At 39.4% G+C, this 27,049-nt stretch overlaps 1 protein-coding gene and 1 pseudogene across 6 annotated transcripts in view; both read left to right on the forward strand.

Moving 5' to 3' along the window:
* The window catches only part of DCLK1 (doublecortin like kinase 1), a 574,006-nt gene that overhangs the window by 223,566 nt on the left and 323,391 nt on the right, over window positions 1-27,049 (forward strand). The gene's annotated exons all lie outside the window — the stretch shown is intronic.
* On the forward strand, window positions 15,242-17,441 carry LOC132228272 (heat shock cognate 71 kDa protein-like; annotated as a pseudogene).

Below are 27,049 nucleotides of genomic sequence, written 5' to 3' on the forward strand. Positions count from 1 at the left end.
TTTACAGTTTTTATATTCTTATAAGCAATTTTGCCATGATTTTTAGTCTTATAAGAAGCATTTTGTATATCCTCAGATATTTCTTTCTGATAAATTATTAGTAGTTAAATTGAATAAACTTTTATGGTTTTTGTTAAAATTACTTTCCACAGAGATTTTTAAAATTTACATTTTCCAACAATGTATGAGACTATGTTTTTCCAAATTCTTAATAATTTGGAATATGGCAAATATATATTTACACACAGAGAATTGGAAATGCAGTCCTCATCATACTCTCTCTAGTCCTGTGATCTTTCTTCATAGCAGTCCGTGACAGAATGACAGTTTTCAAGGTCATTTTCTCCTCCCTGGTCTTTAAGGCCAAGCATCTGGAACAGTCAGAGTTTGGAAAATGTAGCTCATACTTGCTAAAGTCACAAGAGTTTGATTGGAATCAGTTTGGCAGCAGAATGTTCTTTTAATAGTTTATACAGCTGTTTTTTTCAAATATCAGATGAGATTGGACTGTTGAGAAAAGCTGGGCAGATGGCTGTGAAGAGGACACAGGGCTAGCCTGGAAGTGCTCCCTGAACCAGAGAGAGGGTGAAGGAGCAGAGGCCAGAGCAGGGGTCTGTCATGGTGAAGCTTCCTATACCCCTCAGTATGCAGCTAAAGCTTTCCTTAGGGTTTGATTTGTTCCTTTTTGGTTTCTTACGAATTGTGGATGTTTGAGAATTTATAATTTATTTGTTTAATTTTCCATAGAATTTAAAACAATAGATAATGGAAGCATGTACTTAGTTGCCATTAACATGGTAGTTGATAGGATGATGTAGTGTTGAGAGAAGCAGCAATGCTAGAAGAACACATATAGGTGCACACACCCACATTTGCAAATGAGCCAAAATATGGCATTTTCTACTTGGCCTCAATATTTATTTTGTGATTCTTGATCTTTTAGCAAGTATAATTTTTCCTGTGTGCCCTAATATAAAACCACACTTGAATTTTTCTTATTTGTTTATGTTAGGGTCTCCAAAGGAGGAATGCACGAGGCTGAATGGGGTAAAGAATTATAAATTTGTTATATCTGCTAGCAGAAGTGCTGAGACCAAAATGGCATTGGCAGGGCAGAGTAGGGGGAGCAGGATATTCATGTATCTTGTAAAGGTCAGTAAACTGGTCCACTGGAAACTGGCTGAGGCTGTTTACTGGAAACTGAAGGCCATCAATCATTAAACCTATAATGACAATGACAGGAAAATTGCTGGGAGGGGCAAGAGCCCCAAGCGGGGCATAATGGAGTGCAAGAATGAGAATGTGCCTAACAGTTTATTGCTTAAAATGCTTCACTTGAAAAACAAATTTTAATGTAGCATTAGCATCTCAATAAGTTTTAAGATCTCAAAAAAAGATTGCTATCTCTTCAAAAGAATATGTTGATACTTAACTTGGATGAATAAGCTCAGTTCTTGGATCATTTTAATGTATTTCAAACTCGTTTTATTCTCTAGCACATATTATACTAGCAAATATTTGACTTACATTGGATGATACAAAATTAAAATGAAAAACAATTTAAAAAATTTAAAAGTTTTCAGTGTCTTTGTATTATACTTGTTTTGGAAAAAAATTGTCACCTCACTTGCTAAAGAAAGGACAGATCTTGAAAAGACCAAAAAGCCTATGCTTACATATTTTGGTTCTTGCCTAAACTAAGTCTTGAGTTGGCCAGTGCCAAGAATAAAAATTGGATATTTTTCTTCATACATTATACCTGGCCTCATGAGTAGAGCTATTGTCTTTAAAGAGTGTTTTTTCCCCTCCAATCTCATCATACTTCTAAAAGGAGATAAGGTGGATAATCAAAGCTAAACAGTTCTTTGTACAACAACAAAAAGGCAAGAGTGCATCCAAGCTTCATCTAGCTAATATGAAAAGAAACCAAAAAAGCTTCCAATTAGCCTGACCTGTGCAATAATATGCTTTCTTTCCTAGTTAATGAAGAGGGATTCAGTAAGATCTAGATCATGAGTCCTGACCTTTCATCTTCCATGAGAAAAAAGTTTAGCCTAAATAAACAAAAGTGAAAGCTTTGTTTAGCAAGTCTCCAGAGTGATAAGTCTTATATTTTTTATCTTTTCTCAAACAAGTCCTGTGTCTCATAATTTGGCATTTGTAGAGTACACACACAGCATATGCCATGCCACACATCTTTTCCAATTAAAGCCCAGCGTCAATAAGATGTCTTCTAGCAAACAAGGAATGTGTCATTAGTGTTCCATGCTGAAGAAGGCACGTAGTCTTAGAATGTCAGACATGGAGAACACCTGAGAGGCCACCTGGTCCTAGCACTTTATTTTACAGATGAGGAGACTGAGGCCCAGGGAAGTGAAATGACTTGCACAAGATCCCATAAACCAAGAAAGTCCTGGAATCTGATCTTATTCATAAAACAGCCAGTTATTTTCACTAAAGTCTATTGCTTTGATGATGCTAAATTATTGTCTATTCACAAAGGTAATGCTATTCTTTACTATTAGATATTTCAACAATTTTTTACTGGGACACAGATATCAATTATATATTCCTTTACTTTTATAGCAATGTATAGGGTACATATTTCATGTATTGAAAATATGGATTATGTGAATAAAATTCATATTTGTGCATTCAATTAACTAACATGTATTGAATGTCAATTGTGTGTTGGCAATATCAAATCAAATAATAGAGGAAAAACATATCCAGGAATTTCTTTTTCCTTTTCTTTTCTTTTTTTACAAAAAATGTGGTTAACATCATATGGTTGTTCTAGGTGACTTCCTTTTATTTATGATGTGTAAATTCCTCAATATATTTCAAATAACCTTTCAAATACTTTGAAGTTAGGTAACTTCCAATACTTTTATTAATGGTATATGATGGTATATAAATGGGATATAATGCTAATTTATGTAATGATATTTAAAAATGAGTTCTTTTTAAGATATAAAAATATGGCACCCTGCTCTTAATGAAGCTTTGAAAATGAGAGTTCTCACTGATCAAACAGCCATCAGGTTATAGAGCTTGTCTCATGAAGTGCCTGGTAGTTGCCAATGTATGGCTTAGTCAGACCCAGCCAGCCTGGAGGCCTGGCTTCCTCCAGCCTTACCTTAGGACTGCTATCAACTGGGACATGTTGGAGCCTTTTTTAGGAGTTTGGGATCCAAAGAAAGATGACTCACTTCTGCCTTCAAGATGATACTCTAGGGTTCTCAGCAAAAATAAAAATGACAGAGAGTAAGTGCCCAATGATGGCTATTGGAAGAGAAAGTCATCACTAGAAGGTGGTGGAGGGGTCATTAATATGGTGTATTGGAGCATGTGGTGTTTAAGATTCATCTTGAGGATTAAATGGAAGAGAATAGGGAGGGCCAGACCCTTAGAATGGAGGGATAGTGGTGAAGGGTAGGAGTCAAGTGGGAAAGACATTGCTTGAGGCTAAAAATCACCTAGTTTCCTTCCCACTTTTGCCACATCAAATACAGATGACCTTGATGGGTTTGAACTGCACAAGTCCACTTATATGAAAATTTTTTTCAATAAACACTACAGCTATTTTCTCTCTCGTACAGTTTTCTTAACTTTTTCTTTTCTCTAGATTACTTTATTATAATAATAAAATATATAGTACATATACAAAATATGTGTTGAATGTTTCTATTATCAGTAAAACTTCCAGTCAGTAGTAGGCTGTTAGTAGTTAAGTTTTTGGGTAATTAAAAGTTATATGTGGATTTTCAGCTGAATAGGATGTCCGTGTCCCTAACCCCCACATTGTTCAAGGGTCAAATGTAATTAGCTACTCTTCTCAGCATCACTGTCCCAGACACAAAGCTTTGCTCCTGAGCATTTAAGAAATTTGGGGGTAGATTGGGAGATTTCAGCAATTATTATTTTTGTGCCTCACTGGTTCTGTAAACAACAGTCCAAGCTTAAGTCTGAATGGAGTCCCCAGATTCCCAAGCATCATCATTCCAGACCACCTACCAAGAGGTCTTCTTTTACCTATTTCCTCACAGAAGAGTTTGCTACAAGGGCATAATAAGACATTTAGGTATCAATAACAAGGAGAACAGATTAATTTATTTTAATATACCGGTTTCAAATTTTAGCCTTATAATGACTCTCTGTTTATGACAAAAAAAAAAAAAAAACACAGAAAAAAACAAATCTGGAAAGAAGGAAAGTCAGAGGCCTGAGGATAAAGGTTTGTCTTCCTGACAGCAGAAAGGAGGCCTTGCTCGGTCAGGTGGAAGAGGCAGCTTTGTGCTGGACCTGAGATTAAAGGGGAGTGTTTTTCTATTTCAAATGTATTTGAAAGGAGAGAGACAAAAAGTTGAAGTCACCAATACCACCACTGATTTTCATCTCAAGATAGAGTGTTGGCAACTTTTGGGAAACTTATGAGATTTGGGTTCAGCCCACCATAGCTTTGGGCCATAACAAGCCTCCCAGTTAGGCTGAGTAAATGTAATATCCTTGTACATGTTTAATTTTGATACCAGAAATTTATTAGGGGAATTTAAAAGCATGCCTGAAAAATCAAAATCTTTATCACCATTAAGATCAGTACTCATCAAAATTCAAGAGGAAGGAACACTTCCAAGCTCATTCTATGAAGCCAGCATCACCCTAATACCAAAACCAGGTAAAGACAACACAATGAAAGAGAATTACAGGCCAATATCCCTCATGAACATAGATGCCAAAATCCTCAACAAAATCTTAGCAAATCAGATCCAGCAGTACATCAGAAATGTCATACACCATGACCAAGTAGGATTTATCCCAGGGATGCAAGGATGGTACAATATCCGCAAATCAATAAACATGATACATCACATAAACAAATTGAAAGAAAAAAACCACATGGTCTTATCAATTGATGCAGAAAAAGCATTTGACAAAATTCAACACCCATTTTTGATAAAAACCCTCACCAAGGTGGGAGTAGAAGGATCATACCTCAACATAATAAAAGCCGTATAAGACAGGCCCACAGCCAACATCATACTCAATGGACAAAAACTAACACCATTTCCCCTAAGAACAGGAACAAGACAGGGATGCCCCCTCTCACCACTCCTGTTCAACATAGTACTGGAAGTGTTAGCCATTGCAATTAGGCAAGAAGAAGAAATAAAAGGCATCCAAATTGGAAAAGAGGAAGTAAAACTGTCCTTATTTGCAGACGACATGATATTATATATACAAAACCCTAGAGATTCCATCAAAAAGCTACTAGACTTAATACATGAATTTGGCAATGTAGCAGGAAACAAAATTAACCCCAAGAAATCTGAGGCATTTCTATACACCAATAATGAACTTTCAGAAAGAGAGATTATAAAAACAATCCCATTTACCATTGCACCAAAAAAATTAAGCTACCTAGGAATAAACTTAACTAAAGAGGTAAAAGACCTCTACTCAGAAAACTACAGGACGTTGAAAAAAGACATAGAGGAAGGCATAAACAGATGGAAGAACATACCGTGTTCATGGATTGGTAGAATCAACATCATTAAAATGTCCATACTACCCAAAGCAATCTATAAATTCAACGCACTTCCCATTAAAATACCAACAGCATACTTCAGAGATCTAGAACGAACTTTCCAAAAATTCATCTGGAATAAAAGAAGACCCCGAATAGCTGCAGCAATCCTGAAAAAGAACAAAGTAGGTGGGATCTCAATACCAGATATCAAGTTGTATTACAAAGCCACTGTTCTCAAAACTGCCTGGTACTGGCACAAGAATAGGCATATAAATCAATGGAATAGAATAGAAAGCCCAGAAACCGGCCCGAACCAATATGCTCAATTAATATTTGACAAAGGAGGCAAGAACATACAATGGAGCCAAGATAGTCTCTTCAACAAATGGTGTTGGGAAAATTGGACAGATATATGCAAGAAAATGAAACTAGACCACCAACTTACACCATACACAAAAATAAACTCAAAATGGATAAAGGACTTAAATGTACGACAGGAAACCATAAAAATTCTAGAAGAATCCAAAGGCAACAAAATCTCAGACATATGCCGAAGCAATTTCTTCACTGATACAGCTCCTAGGGCACTTGAAACTAAAGAGAAAATGAACAAATGGGACTACATCAAAATAGAAAGCTTCTGCACAGCAAAAGAAACCATCAACAAAACAACGAGAAAACCCACTGTGTGGGAAAACATATTTGCCAATGTCATACCTGATAAGGGCCTAATCTCCAAAATTTATAGGGAACTCATACAACTTAACAAAAGGAAGATAAACAATCCAATCAAAAAATGGGCAAAGGACCTAAATAGACACCTTTCAAAAGAGGACATTCAGAAAGCCAAGAGACATATGAAAACATGCTCAAAGTCACTAATCATCCGAGAGATGCAAATCAAAACAGCAATGAGGTACCATCTCACACCTGTCAGACTGGCTATCATCAACAAATCAACAAACGACAAGTGCTGGAGAGGATGTGGAGAAGAAGGAACACTTGTGCACTGCTCGTGGGAATGCAGACTGGTGCAGCCACTATGGAAGACAGTATGGAGTTTCCTTAAAAAACTGAAAATGGAACTCCCATTTGACCCTGTGATCTCACTTCTAGGAATATATCCCAAGAAACCAGAAACACCAATCAGAAAGGATATATGCACCCCTATGTTCATAGCAGCACAATTCACCATAGCTAAGATCTGGAAACAGCCTAAGTGCCCATCAGTAGATGAATGGATTAGAAAACTGTGGTACATCTACACGATGGAATACTATGCTGCTCTAAAAAGGAAGGAACTCTTACCATTTGCAACGTCATGGATGGAACTGGAGAGCATTATGCTAAGTGAAATAAGCCAGTCAATAAAGGAAAAATACCACATGATCTCACTCATTCATGGACAATAGAGACCATTATAAACTTTTGAACAATAATAGATACAGAGGCAGAGCTGCCTCAAACAGATTGTCAAACTGCAGCGGGAAGGCCGGGGAGGGTTGGGGGGCAGGAGGTAGGGGGGTAAGAGATCAACTAAAGGACTTGTATGCATGCATATAAGCATAACCAATGGACATAAGACACTGGGTGATAGGGGAGGCTAGGGGACTGTCTAGGGCGGGGGGATAAAATGGATACATATGTAATACCCTTTGTAATACTTTAAGCAATAAAAAAAAAAGAAAAATAAATAAATAAAACTAATGTTTAAAAAAAAAAAAAAAGATCAGTACTCATCTTGTACGCGTATATTTTGGATTTCCTACCTAGAAACCAGTATATGTTCAATACATTTTAGTAGCAAAACCTTTAATAACTCCAACTGTGTTTACTGCAGCTGTTTCTGCCCTGCACATTTTCACTCCATCTAGAAGTATTTTTAAAAAGGTAAGGATACTTCTTATTTTAAAGCAAAACCATAACACCATATCTTACGTAAAAGTTTAATAGTAATCTTTCAATCATGCACTGTAACTTTAATAAAAACTTTAATGATTTTTTAAATCCTTTATGAGAGATTTTCTTCTAAAGCAAGCTTGATATGTTATTCACACAACAATCAATCATTGAGTACAGGCTCTGTTGGACCCTGTTCTGTATATCTGGGTGTGGGGAGAAAATCTTCACTGTATAGTCACAGAGTCATGATGGAGGACACTAAATTTATTATACCTAATTCGATTTTTTTTAAAAGCCCCACAAGATACTTAACATAAGAAAAATATACTTATGTTCATGTTTGTTTAGCAGCAATTTACTAAATGTCTACCATGTGCATGGCACCAAGCCAGTTTCTGTGGAGGAAAAATGATAACCTAAAGGATAAAGGAAAGAGGGAAAATTTTTTTGGTCACTCAGGAAAGGAAGAGAGGGAAGGAGGTGAAATACCCCTTTCTTGATCCTCAAATGTTCAGTAAAATCTCTATCACAAAATGCTTGGTGAGAAATTAGTAGAGTAGCAAACACAATTCCCTGCAAGCTTCAAGAATGCCAAGTAGAAGCCTAGGGGAAGATATGGAGCAAGGAGCACTTTAAATTGTCACCTGTCACCTAGTTGGGAATTGGGTTCAGGCAAATTAAACTAGATCATTGACATGAGGCTCTTAACTGATGAGGGTGAAGGAGAAAATGGTACCAAAGAAAGCCAGATTTTCAAAGGTTGAGAAGGAGGATGTGAGTGAGTGGAATACAAGGGCTTGGTGATAAAACCAAAGTGAGCTTGAGGGGCAAGACAGGTTGAGGAAGAGTTCTTCTGGGGATAAGAGAAATGTAAGTAAGTTCATTGTCTGAGGAAGAATAAGAAAAGAGAAAGGACTCCTGATGAGTAAAAAGATACATATATAGGGCACACATTTAAGAAGGTGAGGGACATGTCACCTTCCAAAATCATAAGGAAAGAGAATAAGATAAATAGAAATTCAAGGAAACTTTATAAGGAGAAAAGGCAAGTTTGTGAAGATTAAGCTGAATTTTTAGAATGGTATGGTAGGTAGATAACAGCTGCTGAAAGTGATTCATTGTCAACCAGAAGTGAAGAACATGGGGCCCCAGCTGAGATGCAATTTGTTTCATGGATCAAATTTTGGCTTTTTCAGTAAAAAATTTTTCCAACCCCAAATTCTAGGCATTTATCTAGAGCAAAAGATTATGAAAAAGGGCTAAGTAGATGAGGTATTCTCTGATTGCTACATAAAATATGATTAAAGTAGACGTTCATGGGGTCCAGACAGAAGCCATGATGAAGTCATAATAAGGATGAAGGACCAGTGGGCAGACTTAAGAAGATGGTGGGTGGAATTATGGAAACTTGTGGTCAGAGAGGATCTCAGAATTTGGTATCTAAGAAGTATGGTGATTCTGAGTGGATGAAATGAGTGAAAGAAGAGGAAATGTGGAGGTGGAAGACCCATCCATGTGGATGTGAGGTGGCCTGCAGTCCTGTTAGGTGATGAGTGGAGTGGAGGGCCAGCTACTTACTAAAGAGCCCCTTTTTTAAGATGTTAAAATCAGTCTGCTCAAAAGCATTCCACTTTAATAATTATTTATCAAAGTGTTCGGTATTTTATGATGGTAGGAGTATATCCTATATAATAAAAGGCTAATATGCAAATTGCCCCCTTGGGAGTTCAACTGACTGGGAGTTCAACTGCTTGCTATGACATGTGCTGACCACCAGGGTATGGTGCAAAATGAAGTAAGGCCCCAATCAGCCCTGGTCGCCGGTCAGGCCTAGAGACCTCACCTAGGGACCTTACCTGTAACTAACCAGGCCTCTAGTTATATTATATTTTTTCTACATGATCTTTTTATTTTATTTTATTTTATTGCTTATAGTCTTACAAAGGGTATTACATATGTGTCCCTTTTTTTCCCCCGCCCTTGACAATCCCCTGGCCTCCCCTACCCCCCAGTGTCTTATGTCCATTGGTTATGCTTATATGCATGCCTACAAGTCCTTTGGTTGATCTCTTACCCCCCTCCCTCCTGCCCCCCACCCCTCCCCGGCCTTCCCGCTGCAGTTTGACAATCTGTTTGAGGCTGCTCTGCCTCTGTATCTATTATTGTTCAAAAGTTTATAATGGTCTCTATTATCCATGAATGAGTGAGATCATGTGGTATTTTTCCTTCATTGACTGGCTTATTTCACTTAGCATAATGCTCTCCAGTTCCATCCATGACGTTGCAAATGGTAAGAGGTCCTTCTTTTTTACAGCAGCATAGTATTCCATCGTGTAGATGTACCACAGTTTTCTAATCCATTCATCTACTGATGGGCACTTAGGCTGTTTCCAGATTCTAGCTATGGTGAATTGTGCTGCTATGAACATATGAGGGCATATATCCTTTCTGATTGTTGTTTCCGGTTTCTTGGGATATATTCCTAGAAGTGGGAGCACAGGGTCAAATGGGAGTTCCATTTTTAGTTTTTTGAGGAAACTCCATACTGTCTTCCATAGTAGCTGCACCAGTCTGCATTCCCACGAGCAGTGCACAAGTGTTCCTTCTTCTCCACATCCTCTCCAGCACTTGACGTTTGTTGATTTGTTGATGATAGCCAATCTGACAGGTGTGAGATGGTACATCATTGTTGTTTTGATTTGCATCTCTCGGATGATTAGTGACTTTGAGCATGTTTTCATATGTCTCTTGGCTTTCTGAATGTCCTCTTTTGAAAGGTGTCTATTTAGGTCCTTTGCCCATTTTTTGATTGGATTGTTTATCTTCCTTTTGTTAAGTTGTATGAGTTCCCTATAAATTTTGGAGATTAGGCCCTTATCAGGTATGACATTGGCAAATATGTTTTCCCACACAGTGGGTTTTCTCGTTGTTTTGTTGATGGTTTCTTTTGCTGTGCAGAAGCTTTCTATTTTGATGTAGTCCCATTTGTTCATTTTCTCTTTCGTTTCAAGTGCCCTAGGAGCTGTATCAGTGAAGAAATTGCTTCGGCATATGTCTGAGATTTTGTTGCCTTTGGCTTCTTCTAGAATTTTTATGGTTTCCTGTCGTACATTTAAGTCCTTTATCCATTTTGAGTTTATTTTTGTGTATGGTGTAAGTTGGTGGTCTAGTTTCATTTTCTTTTTTTTTTTTTTACCATTTTTCTCTTTTATTAGTGTAGATAATTTCTTTTTTTTTAATATTTTTTATTGATTAAGATATTACATATGTGTACCCTCTACCCCCCCCCCCCCCCGCTCATCCCCTCAACCCCCCGTTTTCCGTGTCCATTGGTTAGGCCTATATGCTTGCATATAAGTCCTTTGGTTGATCTTTCCCCCTTGCCCCCACCCTCCCCTACCTTCCCTCCAAGGCCCGACAGTCCAATCAATGCCTCTCCGTCTCTGGATCAGTCCTTGTTCATCAGTTTATGTTGTTCATTATATTCCACAAATGAGTGAGATCCTGTGGTATTTATCCGCTCTCCAGTTCCATCCATTCTGTGGCAAATGGTAAGAGTTCCTTTTTCTTCTTCCTCTTCTTAAAGAATACCTTTCAGCATTTCATATAATGCTGGTTTGGTGGTGATGAACTCCTTTAGCTTTTTCTTATCCGTGAAGCTCTTTATCTGACCTTCCATTCTGAATGATAGCTTTGCTGGGTAAAGTAATCTTGGTTGCAGGTTCTTGCTATTCATCTCTTTGAATATTTCTTGCCACTCTCTTCTGGCCTCCATGGTTTCTGTTGAGAAATCAGCTGACAGTTGAATGGGTACTCCCGTGTAGGTAACTGACTGTCTTTCTCTTGCTGCTTTTAAGATTCTCTCTTTATCTTTTGCTCTTGGCATTTTAATTATGATGTGTCTTGGTGTGATCCTCTTTGGATTCCTTTTGTTTGGGGTTCTCTGCGCTTCCTGGACTTGTAAGTCCATTTCTTTCACCAGGTAGGGGAAGTTTTCTGTTATTATTTCTTCAAAAAGGTTTTCAATATCTTGCCCTCTCTCTCCTTCTGGTACCCCTATAATTCTGATGTTGGTACGCTTGAAGTTGTCCCAGAGGTTCCTTACACTATCTTCATATTTTTTGAATCTCTTTTCTTTTTTCTTTTTCGGTTGGGTATTTTTTGTTTCTTTGTATTTCAAATCTTTGACTTGATTCTTGGGATCCTCTTGTCTGCTGTTGGATCTCTGTAAATTATTCTTTATTTCAGTCAGTGTATGCTTAATTTCTAGTTGTTCCTTTTTCATGTCCTCCATGGTCTCACTATACTCCTTGAGGGATTCATTAAATTTATCGGCGGTTTCCATAAAATTCTTGAAATACCTTATAAACGTGGCCTTGAACTCTATATCCAGTCGTTTGCTTTCCTCCGTTTCTGCCATTTGTGACCTTTTTCTTTGTCTCCGCATTTTGGCTGCTTCCCTGTGTTGATAGAGTGGCCCTGCGCGCCAGGTGTCCTGTAGGGCCCAGTGGCTCAGCCTCCCCAGTTACCTGGGGTAGACACTCTTGGTGCACTCTTGGTGCCTTGGTTGTTGTAGGATCACTGGGAGGAATTGACCTCCAGGCCAATTGGCTGTGGGAATCAGCTGTGTCTGAAGTGGGAGAATGGTCCCCCTCTGACCACTGGGTACAGTGGCTCCTGGATCTAAGGAGGTGCTAATTCAGCCCCTGCCTGAGGCCACACAGCAGGAGCCACGAAGAGGCTCAGCTGTGAAGCAATGCAAGCCACTGCGGGGCCTTGGGCCTTCTCTTGGAAGTTCCGGGTCTGCCTGGCTGGGCTGTAGTTAGGTACATTCACATGCAAAAGCCTCTGCTGCAGCCTTGGTGGGGCGGGGTCTCAGGGAGTCAAAAGGCGGTGAAAGGAGCTATGGTGATTCTCCGCGCCAGGAGCCGCGCGTCTCAGTGTTCCTGTAACAGCTGCAAGCACCTCTGAGGGAAAGCCGCCCTCAAGTTCGCCCGCTGCCGCCTGACAGACCAGCCTCTCCCCGTATGAGCCCTGGGTCTCCAGAGACCCGCTGGAACCGGAGTTCAGAGCAGTCGGGAGCTTGTGATTCAAAAAGACAGCCAAGTCCTCAGGCGCCACCCCCTTTCCGCACGTGCGAGCCACCGCCGTACCTCTGCACTTCACCTCTGCAGCTCCTCTGGCTCTCAGCGTGCCCCTCTTTTCTTCTAGTTGTAGAAATTACAGTCAGCCAGCCTTCCTGTTGTTCTGGACGATGTTTGCTCTGACCCTTGCGGCATTCTTCAATTGTTGTGTGAGGCGACAATTTCCCGGTGTTTATCTATGCTGCCATCTTAGTTTCTCGTCTAGTTTCATTTTCTTACATATATCTGTCCAATTTTCCCAACACCATTTATTGAAGAGATTATATTGGCTCCATTGTATGTTCTTGCCTCCTTTGTCAAATATTATTGAGCATATTGGTTCTGGCCGATTTCTGGGCTCTCTATTCTATTCCATTGATCTATATGCCTCTTCTTGTGCCAGTACCAGGCAGTTTTGAGAACAGTGGCTTTGTAATACATCTTGATATCTGGTATTGAGATCCCACCTACTTTGTTCTTTTTCAGGATTGCTGCAGCTATTCGGGGTCTTTTTTTATTCCAGATGAATTTTTGGAGAGTTCGTTCTAGATCTCTGAAGTATGCCGTTGGTATTTTAATGGGAAGTGCGTTGAATTTATAGATTGCTTTGGGTAGTATGGACATTTTAATGATGTTGATTCTACCAATCCATGAACACGGTATGTTCTTCCATCTGTTTATGTCTTCCTCTATGTCTTTTTTCAACGTCCTGTAGTTTTCTGAGTAGAGGTCTTTTACCTCTTTAGTTAAGTTTATTCCTAGGTAGCTTAATTTTTTTGGTGCGATGGTGAATGGGATTGTTTTTATAATCTCTCTTTCTGAAAGTTCACTGTTGGTGTATAGAAATGCCTCAGATTTCTTGGGGTTAATTTTGTATCCTGCTACATTGCCAAATTCATGTATTAAGTCTAGTAGCTTTTTGATGGAGTCTCTAGGGTTTTTTAAGTATAATATCATGTCGTCTGCAAATAAGGACAGTTTTACTTCTTCTTTTCCAATTTGGATGCCTTTTATTTCTTCTTCCTGTCTAATTGCAATGGCTAATACTTCCAGTACTATGTTGAACAGGAGTGGTGAGAGGGGGCATCCCTGTCTTTTTCCTGTTCTTAGGGGAAATGGTGTTAGTTTTTGTCCATTGAGTATGATGTTGGCTGTGGGCCTGTCATATATGGCTTTTATTATGTTGAGGTATGATCCTTCTACTCCCGCCTTACTGAGAGTTTTCATCAAAAATGGGTGTTGGATTTTGTCAAATGCTTTTTCTGCATCAATTGATATGACCATGTGGTTTTTTTCTTTCAATTTGTTTATGTGATGTATCACGTTTATTGATTTGCAGATATTGTACCATCCTTGCATCCCTGGGATAAATCCTACTTGGTCATGGTGTATGATCTTTCTGATGTACTGCTGGATCCGATTTGCTAAGATTTTGTTGAGGATTTTGGCATCTATGTTCATGAGGGATATTGGCCTATAATCCTCTTTCATTGTGTTGTCTTTACCTGGTTTTGGTATTAGGGTGATGCTGGCTTCATAGAATGAGCTTGGAAGTGTTCCTTCCTCTTGAATTTTTTGTAGTAGTCTGAGGAGGATAGGTTTTAGTTCTTCCTTGAATGTTTGGTAAAACTCCCCTGTGAAGCCATCTGGTCCTGGGCTTTTGTTTGCTGGAAGCTTTTTGATGACTGCTTCAATTTCTTTTATAGTTATTGGCCTATTGAGATTTTTGGATTCTTCCTGATTAAGTTTTGGAATGTTGTATTTTTTAGGAATTTGTCCATTAAAAGACTATTTCATTGCAAGTCTTGTGACTTATAACCTTATTTGAAACTTTCTGGATGAAAAAGGATGTTTTCAATTATAAACCAATCATTTCCAATCTAGTTAAAGAACCTAAAGACCAACACCACCTCATGACCATTGGCATTAAAAGCTATTGATAGATGTAATCATATGATTGGCTATTGAACTGTTTTCTTTGTCAGAATGAAATCAGTCTTTGAAATTAGAGCATGTTTGCTCCATTCACTCTGGAAAAAGCCAAGAACGTAAAAATGCCCTTTGCCCCCAAAACAAGTTTTCAACCTTCTGCTCTATCATGATTTTCTCCCTCTTAAAATGAGAGATGAGAGAACGGATTAGAGATATCATATCTGCTAGATTTGGATTGCATTGGGGCCTGTCTTCATCGATAATTTTTCTCATATTTCTTTATTATTAAAAGGAACTTGATTGAAACAATGTGTTTCATAATCAGTGGAGAGGATCGGGAGATGATCTAAAATAGGCTATCCTTAGCTTTACATTTGTATGTGGATGAGTCTCATCTTGGAATTAATTTCAAATCACAGATATGGCCCCAGGAGAGAGAAGCCACTCTGAAAACTGAGTAGCTTTTATCATCCTACCTTTTACTGAAAGCTTCAGTATCCTTTTCTGGCTCAGAGAAGACTATTTCCCTTCATGCTTAAGGGGCTTTAAAGGACTTAACTGCATACAACATATAATAGCACAGGAATCAGAGTAGGTTTTCTTTTTTAAAGGTCTGAGTAAATAGCTATATAACTTTGTGGCCAAGAAAGTGAATGCTAACTATCAGAATTAAATGTGCAAACATAAAATTATGTTATTCATATAGATCAGAGATTTTCAATAGGGTACTGAAGAATTTTAAAAACAGATTGAACGCGGGGACACCAGCTCTGGCCAGTCTGTGCCAGCCGAGCGTGCCCACCAGTGACCATGTCTAAGGTACCCGCAGTTGGCACTGATCTTGGCATCACCTACTCTTGTGTGGGTGTATTCCAGCATGGAAAAGTGGAAATAATTGCCAATGATCAGGGAAACCGAACCACCCTGAGTTATGTTGCCTTTACTGATACTGAACGATTGATCAGTGATCCTGCAAAGAATCAAGTAGCAATGAATCCTACCAACACAGTCTTTGATGCCAAGCGCTTGATTGGACATAGATTTGATGATGCTGTTGTCCAGCCTGACAAGAAGCATTGGCCTCTCATGGTGGTGAATGATGCTGGCAGGCCCAAGGTCCAAGTAGAATACAAGGGAGAGACAGAAAGCTTTTATCCAGAAGAGATGTCATCCATGGTTTTGACAAAGATGAAGGAAATCACAGAAGCCTACCTTGGGAAGACTGTTACCAATGCTGTTGTCACAGTACCTGCTTACTGCAATGACTCTCAGCATCAGGCCACCAAAAATGCTGGAACTATTGCTGGTCTCAATGTACTTAGAATCATCAATGAGCCAATTGCTGCTGCTATTGCTTACACTTTAGACAAAAAGGTTGGAGCGGATAGAAATGTGCTGATCTTTGACTTGGGAGGTGGCACTTCCGATGTGTCAATCCTTACAATTGAAGATGGAATCTTTGAGGTCAAATCTATAGCTGGGAACACCCACTTAGGTGGAGAAGACTTCAACAACCGAATGGTCAACCATTTCATTGCATAGTTCAAACACAAACATAAGAAGGATATCAGTGAGAACAAGAGGGCTGTCTGTCACCGTCATACTGGTTGTGAATGTACTAAGCATACTCTCTCTTCCAGCACCAGGCCAGTATTGAGAGTGATTCACTCTATGAAGGAATCAACTTCTATACCTCTATCACCCATGCCTGATTTGAAGAATTGAATGCTGACCTTTTCTGTGGCACTCTGGACCCTGTAGAGAAAGCCCTTTGGGATGCCAAGCTTGACAAGTCCCAGATCCATGATATTGTCCTAGTGGGTGGCTCTACTCGTATCTCCAAGATTCAGAAAATCCTACAGGACTTCTTCAATGAAAAAGAGTTGAATAAAAGCATCAACCCTGAAGAGGCTGTCACTTATGGTGCAGCTGTCCAGGCAGCCGTTCTCTCTGGAGACAGATCTGAAAATGTCCAAGATCTGCTGCTGCTGGATGGATGTCACACCTGTTTCCCTTGGTATTGAGATGGCTGGCGGCATCATGACTGTCCTGATCAAGCACACCACCACCATCCCCACCAAGCAGATGCAGACCTTCACCACCTACTCTGACAACCAGCCTGGGGTGCTCATCCAGGTTTACGAAGGTGAGTGTGCCATGACTAAGGATAACAACCTGCTTGACAAGTTTGAACTCACAGGCATACCCCCTGCACCTTGTGGTGTTCCTCAGATTGAAGTTACTTTTGATATTGATGCCAATGGTATCCTCAATGTCTCTGCTGTGGATAAGAGGACTGGAAAAGAGAACAAGATTACCATCACTAATGACAAGAGTCATCAGAGCAAGGAAGACATTAAGCGCATGGTCCGAGAAGCTGAGAAGCACAAAGCCAAAGATGAGAAACAGTAGGACAAGGTGTCTTCCAAGAATTCACTTGAATCCTATGCATTCAACATGAAAGCAACTATTGAAGAGGAAAAATTTCAAGGCAAGATCAATGATGAGGACAAACAGAAGATTCTTGACAAGTGCAATTAAATCATCAACAGGCTTGGTAAGAACCACACTTCAGAAAAGGAAGAATTTGAACATCAGCAGAAAGAGTTGGAAAAAGTCTGCAACCCCATCATTACCAAACTGTACCAGAGTGCAGGAGGCATGCCAGGACGAATGCCTGGGGACTTTCCTGGTGGCGAGCTCCTCCATATGATGGTGCCTCCTCTGGGCCCACCATTGAAGAAGTTGATTAAGCCAGCTTTGAGCATAGATCTAGCATTGTACCACACAAAATATTGAAGGACCCAAATTTGTAGCAAATTCCATGGCAGTTTTAAAAGTCGAGCTGCTATGTAGTCAATAACTGGGCATTCTTGATACTTGAATGTGGACTGTGCACAGGGAAAGAAAATATAATGCACTTTATAACTGTATTGTAAAGTGGAAATGCAGTATCTTAAATAAACCTATTTAAAATTGGCCCAAAAGAGAATTTTAAAAACATGCAATACCTTATATGCATAACCCATGGCAGAGACAATAGGGTAGTGAAGGCCTGGGGCAGGGGACAGGGGTGGGCTGGAGAGGATCAATGGGGGAAAAAGTGGACATATGTAATACTTTCAATAATAAAGATTTAAAAAGTACAATAAAGAGGAATGAACACACACACACACACACACACACACACACACACACACACACACAACACACAAACCAAACCAAACCAAACCAAACAAAAACATGTAATACCTGACTGCTTAGAGGCACTGACCTCTTTTCCCTTAGATTGTAAAATTTAAAAAAGTGACAACAATAGCCAACACAACAATAGCCACGCAGTGTGAATAAATCAAAATTATACCTATTTTTTGTCAGAATTATTTTATGCGTGTCATGAGATGGAAAAGATTGAAAATCGCTGATGTAGATGAAAGCAAGATGTGTACAGAGGATGCAGAGTGGATAACTATTCAGATAATTGCTGTATTAGTCAGGGTTTTCTAGAGATGGGTAAACATAGAAGGAGATTTATTTTAAAGAATAGTCTCAATTGATTATGAAGGCTGTTAAGTTTAAAATCTTCAGGATGGGTCAGCAGACTGGAGACCCAGGGAAGAGCCAGTGCAGCACTTAAAGTCTGAAGGCTGTCTGTTGGCAGAATTCTCTCTTGCTCAGGAGGAGGTCAGTCTTTTGTTCTGTTGAGGTCTCTAGCTGATTGGATGAGGCCCACTGGCATTATGGAGGGCAATCGGTTTTACTCAAAGTTACCAATTTAAATGTTAATCTCATCCAAAAACACCCTCACAGAAACTTACAGAACAGTGTTTGACTATATATGTGCACCAGGACCCAGCCACATTGACACAAAAAATTATCAATTACAAGTGGGAATGAGTGGCATTGCAAATGTGCTATTTGCAATACTGGCACAACAGAGTGAATTCCAAGGAAGAGAAGTCTTTATCTGTTTCTCATACTTTGAGAACTGATGACTTTACTTAAAATTAAAGTAGCTCAAACATACTGTTTCTCTTAAGAAAAGTCTATTTTAGAAGATATTTTAGGCAACCTATTTTAATTTGATTGCTCAGGTTTGAAACATTTCTGCTAAGTTTGTATTTACAATATCAGCAAAACAAAGACTTATGGAAATATAGTCTCCTATACCTGTATTAATTCATATTCTTCCATGTTGTCTATCACAGCTTGCCACTTAAAAATAAGCAATCTTCTATTATTTGATTACCTTGGATTTAGTAAGAAAAGCCTTTGTATTCTGTCTGTTTGAGGAAGAGGGAAAATTTTTATTCTGAATGTTAATTTCCTATTAATCATTGGTGAACTTGAAGAGTCTTCCAGATTGTTCCTTAATATTTGAATTGGTGTAAGTAAAGATAAAGGAATATATATGTATATATATATATAAAAATATCTTTTTCATTCTGATTTTACTAGTAGAGTTACAAAATTGGTTTCCTTCTCTTTGTTCCCTGAATTCTTTTAATCCCTTGTATTGTATCTTGGTGTGTGTCTCATTAAAAAGATTGTTCCGTATTAACCAAGACATTGAAAATGTATAACATTAGATTTAGCAATAATATAAATAATATAACATTTCATTTAAACATTAAACACATTCTCCATTGAATTTTTTTAGACACAGGTACGTATATTTTATCTTTCCAATATTATATTGGTCAAATGGAAATATTGGTGATTTGATGTAAAAAGCAAAACCCTAATAATAGTTTTGTTTATTTTCTTGAACTTATTCTACTGAAGCATAAGTTTAAAAAGAAAAGGAAGAAACCCTATAACTAACAAGTTACCTCTGAAAACACTTGGGAATAAATTGCTCAGAGCATATGCTATTTGATGAAAATTCACAAATTACTCTTCATAGCTTTCTGAATTTGTGGCGTCTCTCTCTCTCTCTCTCTCTCTCTCTCTCTCTCTCTCTCTCTCTCTCTCTCTCTCCTTTCTCTCTCATGTGTTTTCAAATTAAATGAACTACAGTAACAACCTGTATGCTTTTGAATGGATCTGAATGATGAGCCATTTCTTACTGCCCTGGTCTGTGCTGATTTATGTCAATTGCCCTTAAATGCATTGTGGTATTTGGGCAGTTGATAAATAACAATGTCATCACAGGGCCATCACAACTGCTGAATGATGCAATTGCTTGAAAAATTTAAAGCCCATAAAAGCTTTAGGTCAGGTTCAGAAGTTCATGTACAGTGCCAGATATTTGAGGACTGAATCAGGGCCTTAAGTGTGCCAAAATAATGCCACATTTGTCAAACCTGGTCTTGGACAAAAGCTGCTGGAAGCCTCTCATTTATCTAAGCCAACCATTGACAATGAAGCTTAAAGGAACATAAAATGTATTTTCTAAAGGAACAGGCAATTTTGCCAGTTGGCTGCCTTCATTTATTTTTAGTGTAATTACCAGGGGCAAGCAGTCTTGCAAAATTGGTACCTTACAGTCTGTCTTCTTGTGAGCTGATACAAGGATGTTCTATTAGTTAACAATATGTGGCTTGAGGTCAATTGAGCTTTATTCTTTCAAGATTTATCTTGTGGGACAGAATATGATTGATGATTCTGTGGTGTGGGAAACTTACAGAAAGAAAGCAGCTTCCTAAGAACCACTTCCCTGCTTTCACGCTTGCATTTTACCTGATTAAGTCACTTGACGCTTCCCACAAACAACTGTCAAAGCACAGGAGCAGCTTGAGCAAAGGCATCAGAGAAGCAGGTGCAAATGGTGGTTAGGTGAACACTAACAAGCAAATTTTTGGCCTCATGTGTCATGTAAGACAGCAATTGGAAACAAGACCTGAAAAACAGCATGAGGGCCAGACTGAGAAAGATCTTGAATGCCCGAATTTGCACTTAATCCATTAAACAATAAGAAAATGTTGAGGGTTTTAAAGCAGCAAATCCATGTGTATAATTGATTAAAGATTAGAGATCACAGACAGGGTAGGTTATATTAGTGCGGAAATTGTCATTTAGGATTTTATTTGACATTTTTGTGGCCCTGCAGCAGAAGATGCACAGAGGGACCTTCCAGGCAGAGCAGAGAGCAGGGGCCAAGGAGCCAAATGTGATTGATGTTCAAGGGCACTGAAGAGTGACCCCTCTGTTCCAGATGTGTTTCAAAGTCCCAGAACATATGAGGCTTTCTGCAGGAGGCTGGCAGCATTCTCAGCTTTGGCAAGTGTAAAAAGTGCCTTCTTTCTTGGTTAGAAGAGATCCATTTATTTTCTACCTGTTGCCAAATTCTTCCTGCTGTCTTTCAGTAGGTTGCTGAAGTTTAAGCCCCTTTGCTACCCAGAAATGTTCTCTGGCCTTAATGTATTGACACAGCTGCTGAGCTCTGGAAAATCTTGGGCTGCCTTTAGAAGCCATGCAGCCCTAACACTCTCAGGACAGGATACAGGAAGGACTGTGTCAAATATGAATCCCTGTGATTGTGACGCCCCAATGCTTCAAAATATAAGTAATGAATAAATACCATACTTTTAAGTGCAGTATTACTTACACTCAAATATTAGGTTCTTAATATTTTGTGGCTCTGGCCAGATAACACACCTCAGTTGGTTGCAGTATTGTCCTGATGCACCAAGGTTTCGGGTTCGATCCCCAGTCAGGGCACATACAAAAATCAACCAATGAATGCATAAATATGTGAAAAAACAATCGGTGTTTTTCTTCCTTCCTTTCTCTCTCTCTCTCTCTCTCTCTCTCTCTCTCTCTCTCTCTCTCCAAACAAAAAATTGTAATTTGGTACTTAGTATTAATACATATTTTACTCTGATAGTGACTTTTATGTCCCTGGGGGACAATTAATGCATGGTTTTAAGAGAAAGAGATTGGTGGGAACTAGGACCTGGGACCATGAATGTATTTTCCTGTGCTTATGGTCTGTTTACACATGTACTGCCTTTGGAAAAAATTTTCATATTTTTACAAGAGGCCCAGTGCACAAAATTTGTGCACTGGTAGGGTCCCTAGTGGCTGCCAGCTGCCAGCTGGGTACTCCCACCCTTCCCCTGGCCACCTGCCTGCCACAGCCACTGGCCAGGGCCTCCCTCCGTTCCCCCAGCGGGCCCCGCCCCCACCCCCTGGTCGACTCCCAGAAGAACTCCAGTCAAGGGGACAATTTGCATATTACACTTTTATTATATAGGTTTAGACATATGTAGCAGAAGTAATTAAGCCTGACCACCCCTGAGGTGTGCCTTCTTTAAGGAAAAAAATATATGGTGTTTATTCATATGGCATTCCCTTTTCCTAGTTCAATGATCATATATGGCACGTATCAACTCAGTTTATCACATACAAGTTATTTTTAAAGATTAAAGATTATTTTCTTCAAAGGTGAAAAATGTTTACAAGTCTCTTTAAGGTTATCTTTTGAAACTCCAAAGTGTGTATCTTTTATAAAAATTAAAGTCACCTAAACTTTTGTGTGTACATGTATTATAGGGAGTTGGGGCGGGGGGTTCTGCTCAAACGAGAACAGCTCTCAGACATGCTGATGGGGGTCTTCTGGAGTGTCCTGGGCTGAAACCATTTCCTTATTCCTGATGTATAGAATGAATGAGCTGTGGGTTAAAGCTAATGGTTCAAGGTAAAATCAGAAGCCCACTGCAACATGAATAATGTTTCTTTATCATCTCCATGGAAACTACTATTTATCAAGAGACACCAGTACTTCAGAAGACAGGGAGGAGTAAGTAGTTTCTGTAACTTTGGGGTCAGCTGTGAAAAACAGACTTTTGAACCACAGGTTGAGACAGAATGAGTAATGAGAAAGCCATCTGTGTGCTGTGAAAAAGCCCTGTTAGGCCATTCTTTTGGATTTTCATAAATGGCAAAATAAATATCAAGCTGTAAGATGTGATTCAAACAATGAGTTAATACTTTTCCCCAAAACAACTATGCCTTGCATCTGGGTGGGCCACTTAGTGAATGAGTGCTCAGATATCTTCCAGGTGGATTTCCTGGGATGTCAGGGGGAGAGTTGGCACCAGTTTTAGGAATGCTGAGAGCAGCTGCCTGTACAGCCTTGGGACAAAATGATCCCCAACCTCATGCATGAATCACAGCATTGCCTACAGTTGTCACCACTGTGGGCACTGATGTCAGCATGCTATTCTCATGCTGCATCTCAGCGAGCTCTGGAAAATCTTGACCTGCCTTTAAAAGGCATGCAGCCCTAGCTGCTGAGTCCTGAGGACCATGGTGCCCCAGTTACTGATAGATGAAGGGAGGAAATACAGGTGTTGACTGAGCTGGGAGATGCCAGGAGAAAGAGGAGAAGTGGTGAGAAAGGGCAAGGAAAACCCAAAGGTAGGGCCCAGAAGTAGGTCCAGTGGGAGGCTAGACCTGCCATCACTAGCACAGCATGCAGCCAAGCTGCCCCTACCCCTCAGGATGGGGAGGCTCCTTGGACCTAGTGAAAAAGAAGTGGGAAACAGTGAGGCGATTATGTGAGAAAAGCTCTAGAAAAGTTCAGAATGAGTGATATATTAGATAAGTAATTCTTCACCCTGTAAGCTTTTGGCCTTCAAAGCATATATTATGATTGAGTCACCTAAAATTGGAGGGAAATGGAGCAAGTTTTATAGACATGGGTTCTATCTTGGCTTCCCAGTAATGGTCTCAGCACTCAGGGCGGGTTAAGTATCTTTTCTCTCAGCCTCTGTAAAAAGTCTGGGCAGCATCCAACTCAGGGTCATTTTAAATATGAAATGAGACCATGTATATGAAACGATTAAGTATCTTACTGGTATGGGTAAAAAGAAAAAGCATTTCTGTAGGCCAACACGGTCTGCAAAAATGGGGTGGCAGGGATAAAACCTCATGTTGCTGCAGGAATTCATCGTGGAGGGAAGGAGGTGTGTGGCACTCTGGCAGGCTGTTCAGTGACTCACCAGAATCCTTCTGGGGCCCTAACCCAGCTGCCTGGGGAGGGGCAGGCATCTGGAGCTTGTGTCTTCTATTGTGTGTGAGAGGTTGCTGGTTAGCCATCTGCATTGTATATCGTCACCACCTTCACCGAGAAGTCACCACCAATATTCATTTTGAGTCCCTCTCCAGCTCTAACCTGGCACATTTCCCATCCTTCTCTGCTTGTGTATTCAGAGCACAAGGAAGGACAAGTAATCTTAACATTTTTATTCACAAAATAGCAGTAAAAATTGAGCTTTCGTGAAAATATTAAACTTTCTCAGTGCAAACATAATTGACTTTTAAAAAATTATTATCCAGACTTCCTGAGGTAACAAGTTATCTTCCTCCTTGTTCCTCCTGACTCTGTAGGTTTCCCTTCCATGACCACATGTCCTGAGCTTGACGCATGTCAAACACCCTATAGGCTTGTTTACATACTGACAAATCAAGGGGTAGTTCTACTTACAAAGGCAGCCTGTTGCTCAGGGAAGCATCTTAGGTCTCACATCAAGGGGGTCCCATTAGTGTCTGTAAATCTCTACCCTCCCCCACCTCAGTCATTTGCTTAGAGAAGTATGGTAGATGCACAAATCTGCCAGTAATTCCCACAAGAAACCATCTCAAGAAGCCAGTCTTAGCTGAATTATGAAAACTGCTGCTTTGTGAAAGAGGTGATCAATTCTGTATCATCAGTGTGTGCTTTTGATTTTAGCTGGCTATTCAGATCTGATTGAAAGTATTTATACAAACCAATTTATAGCAATGAAAGCAAACATACATCCATGAAAAGGTGTAATGGGGAAAATTGTGCTAGGATTTAAGGGGTCACTTGCTGAGCTGACTTCAGGACTAAATCCCCAATATTCTGCCCCTTCTGGCCCTCTTCTGTCAGGAATAATGTACTTCATCCATTTCTAAGTGCAGTTAAACCTTATGAATTCTTTTTTTAAAGTTTTTTCTTTTTCATTAAATTATTGGGGTGACATTGGTTAATAAAATTATGTAGGTTTCAAATGTACAAATTTGTGATACATGATATGTATATTGCATTGAATATTTTTAAAGTTTGTCTTTATTGTTGAAAGTATTACAGATGTCCCCGTTCCTTCCTCATTGACCCACCTCAACCCTGCACCCAGCTCCCCAGCCCGGGCCTTCACGGCACCATTGTCTGTGTCCATGGGTTATGCATATGTGTATATAACTTCTTTGGTTAATTTCTTCCCATCCCCACCCATTCCCTCTGAGATCCCACATTCTGTTCCATGCTTCTATGTCTCTGGGTCTATTTTGTTCATCAGATTATTTTGTTCATTAAATTCCACATATAAATGAGATCATGTGATACTTATCTTTCTCTGACTGGCTTATTTCACATAACATAATAGTCTCAAGGTCCCTCCATTCTGTCTCAAAGGGTAAGAAATCCTTTTTTTACATCTGTATAGTATTCCATGGTATAAATGTACCAGATCTTTTTTATCCACTCATCTACTGATGGGCACTTGGATAGTTTCCAGATCTTAGCCATTGTAAGTAGCACTGTTATGAACATAGGGGTGCATGTATTTTGTCTAATTGGTGTTTTGGGTTTTTTAGGATATATTCCTAGAAGTGGGATCATTGGGTCAAATGGTTGTTTCACTTTTAATTTTTTATGAAACTCCATACTGTTTTCCATAGTGGCTCCACCATACTGCATTCCCACCAGCAGTGTATTAGGGTTCCCTTTTCTCCACATCCTCATTAACGCTTGTCTTTTGTTGATTTGTTGGTGGTAGGCATTCTGACAGGTGTGAGGTGATACTTCATTATCATTTTAATTTGCATCTTGATGATTAGTGACTTAGAGCATTTTTTCATATTTCTCTTGGCCATCAGCCTGTCATCTTTGAAGAAGTGTCTATTTAGATCCTTTGCCAATTTTTTAATTGGGTTGTTTGTCTTTCTTTTGTTAAATTGTATGAGTTCTTTACATACTTTGGAAATTAAATTCTTATTAGATGTATCATTGGCAAATATGTTCTCCCATACAGTGGGCTCCCTTTTTATTTTGTTGGTGGTTGCTTTGGCTGTGCAGAAGCTTTGTATTTTGATGTAGTCACATTTGTTTATTTTCTCTTTTCTTTCCCTTGCCCTAGGACAGTGGTCGGCAAACTCATTAGTCAACAGAGCCAAATATCAACAGTACAATGATTGAAATTTCTTTTGAGAGCCAAATTTTTTAAACTTAAACTATATAGGTAGGTACATTGTTATTAACTTAATTAGGGAACTCCTAAGGCTTAGGAAGAGCCACACTCAAGGGGCCAAAGAGCCGCATGTGGCTCGCGAGCCGTAGTTTGCCGACCACAGCCCTTGGAGATATATCTGCAAACATATTGCTAGGAGAGATGTCTGAGATTTTGCTGCCTATGGATTCTTCTTGTATTTTGGGGGTTTCACAATTGACATTTAAGTCTTTTATCCATTTTGAGTTTATTTTTGTGTATGGTGTAAGTTGATGGGCTAGTTTCATTTTTCTTTTTTTTTGTATGTACCTGTTCAATTTTCCCAAGACCATTTATTGAAGAGATTGTCTTTACTCCATTGTATGCTCTTGCCTCCTTTATCAAATATTAATTGAACATAATGGCTTGGATAGATTTCTGGGATCTATATTCTGTTCCATTGATCTATATGCCTGTCCTTGTGCCAGTACCAGGCTGTTTTTATTACAATGGCTTTGTATTATAACTTGATATCTGGTATTGTGATCCCTTGAGCTTTGTTCTTCTTTCTCAAAATTGTTGTGGCTATTCGGCATTTTGTTCCATGTAAATTTTTGGAGTATTTGTTTGAGATCTATGAACTATACCATTGCTATTTTAGTAGGTATTGCATTGAATTTATAGATTGCTTTGGGTAGTATAGACATTTTGATGATTCATTTATTCCAATCCATGAACACAGTATATTCTTCCATTATTTTGTATCTTCCTCTATTAGTTTTTTAATGTCATGTAGTTTTCTGAATACAGGTCTTTTGCCTCCTTGGTGAAGTTTATTCCAAGGTACTTATTTTCTTTGTTGCAATGGTAAATGGGATTGTGTTTTTAGTTTCTCTTTCTGAGAATTCATTATTCTATATAATAAAAGGCTAATATGCAAATCAATTGAAAGGTGGAACAACTGCACTGACTACAAAGGGGCAGATGCTCAACACAGGAGCTGCCCCCTGGTGGTCAGTGTGCTCCCACAGGGGGGAGCACCACTCAACCAGAAGCCCTGAGCTGGGCTCATGGCTGGCGAACGCAGCGGCGGTGGTGGGAGCCTTTCCTATCTCCCTGGCAGTGCTAAGGATGTCCAACTGCCAGGTTAGGCCCATTCTCCATGGGGAGCGGGCCTAAGCTATCAGTCGAACATACCCCAAGGGGTCCCAGACTGTGAGAGGGTGCAGGCTGGGCTGAGGGAACCCCCTGAGTGCATGAATTTTGTGCACCAGGCCTCTAGTTGTTGTATAAAAATGCCTTTGATTTCTAGATGTTCATTTTGTACCCTGCTACTTTGCTGAATTCATTTATTAAATCCAGTAGTTTCTGGTGGAGTCTTTAGC

Source organism: Myotis daubentonii, chromosome 2 (genome assembly GCF_963259705.1).
Source record: "Myotis daubentonii chromosome 2, mMyoDau2.1, whole genome shotgun sequence".
In the NCBI taxonomy this organism is placed as follows: Eukaryota; Metazoa; Chordata; class Mammalia; order Chiroptera; family Vespertilionidae; genus Myotis; species Myotis daubentonii.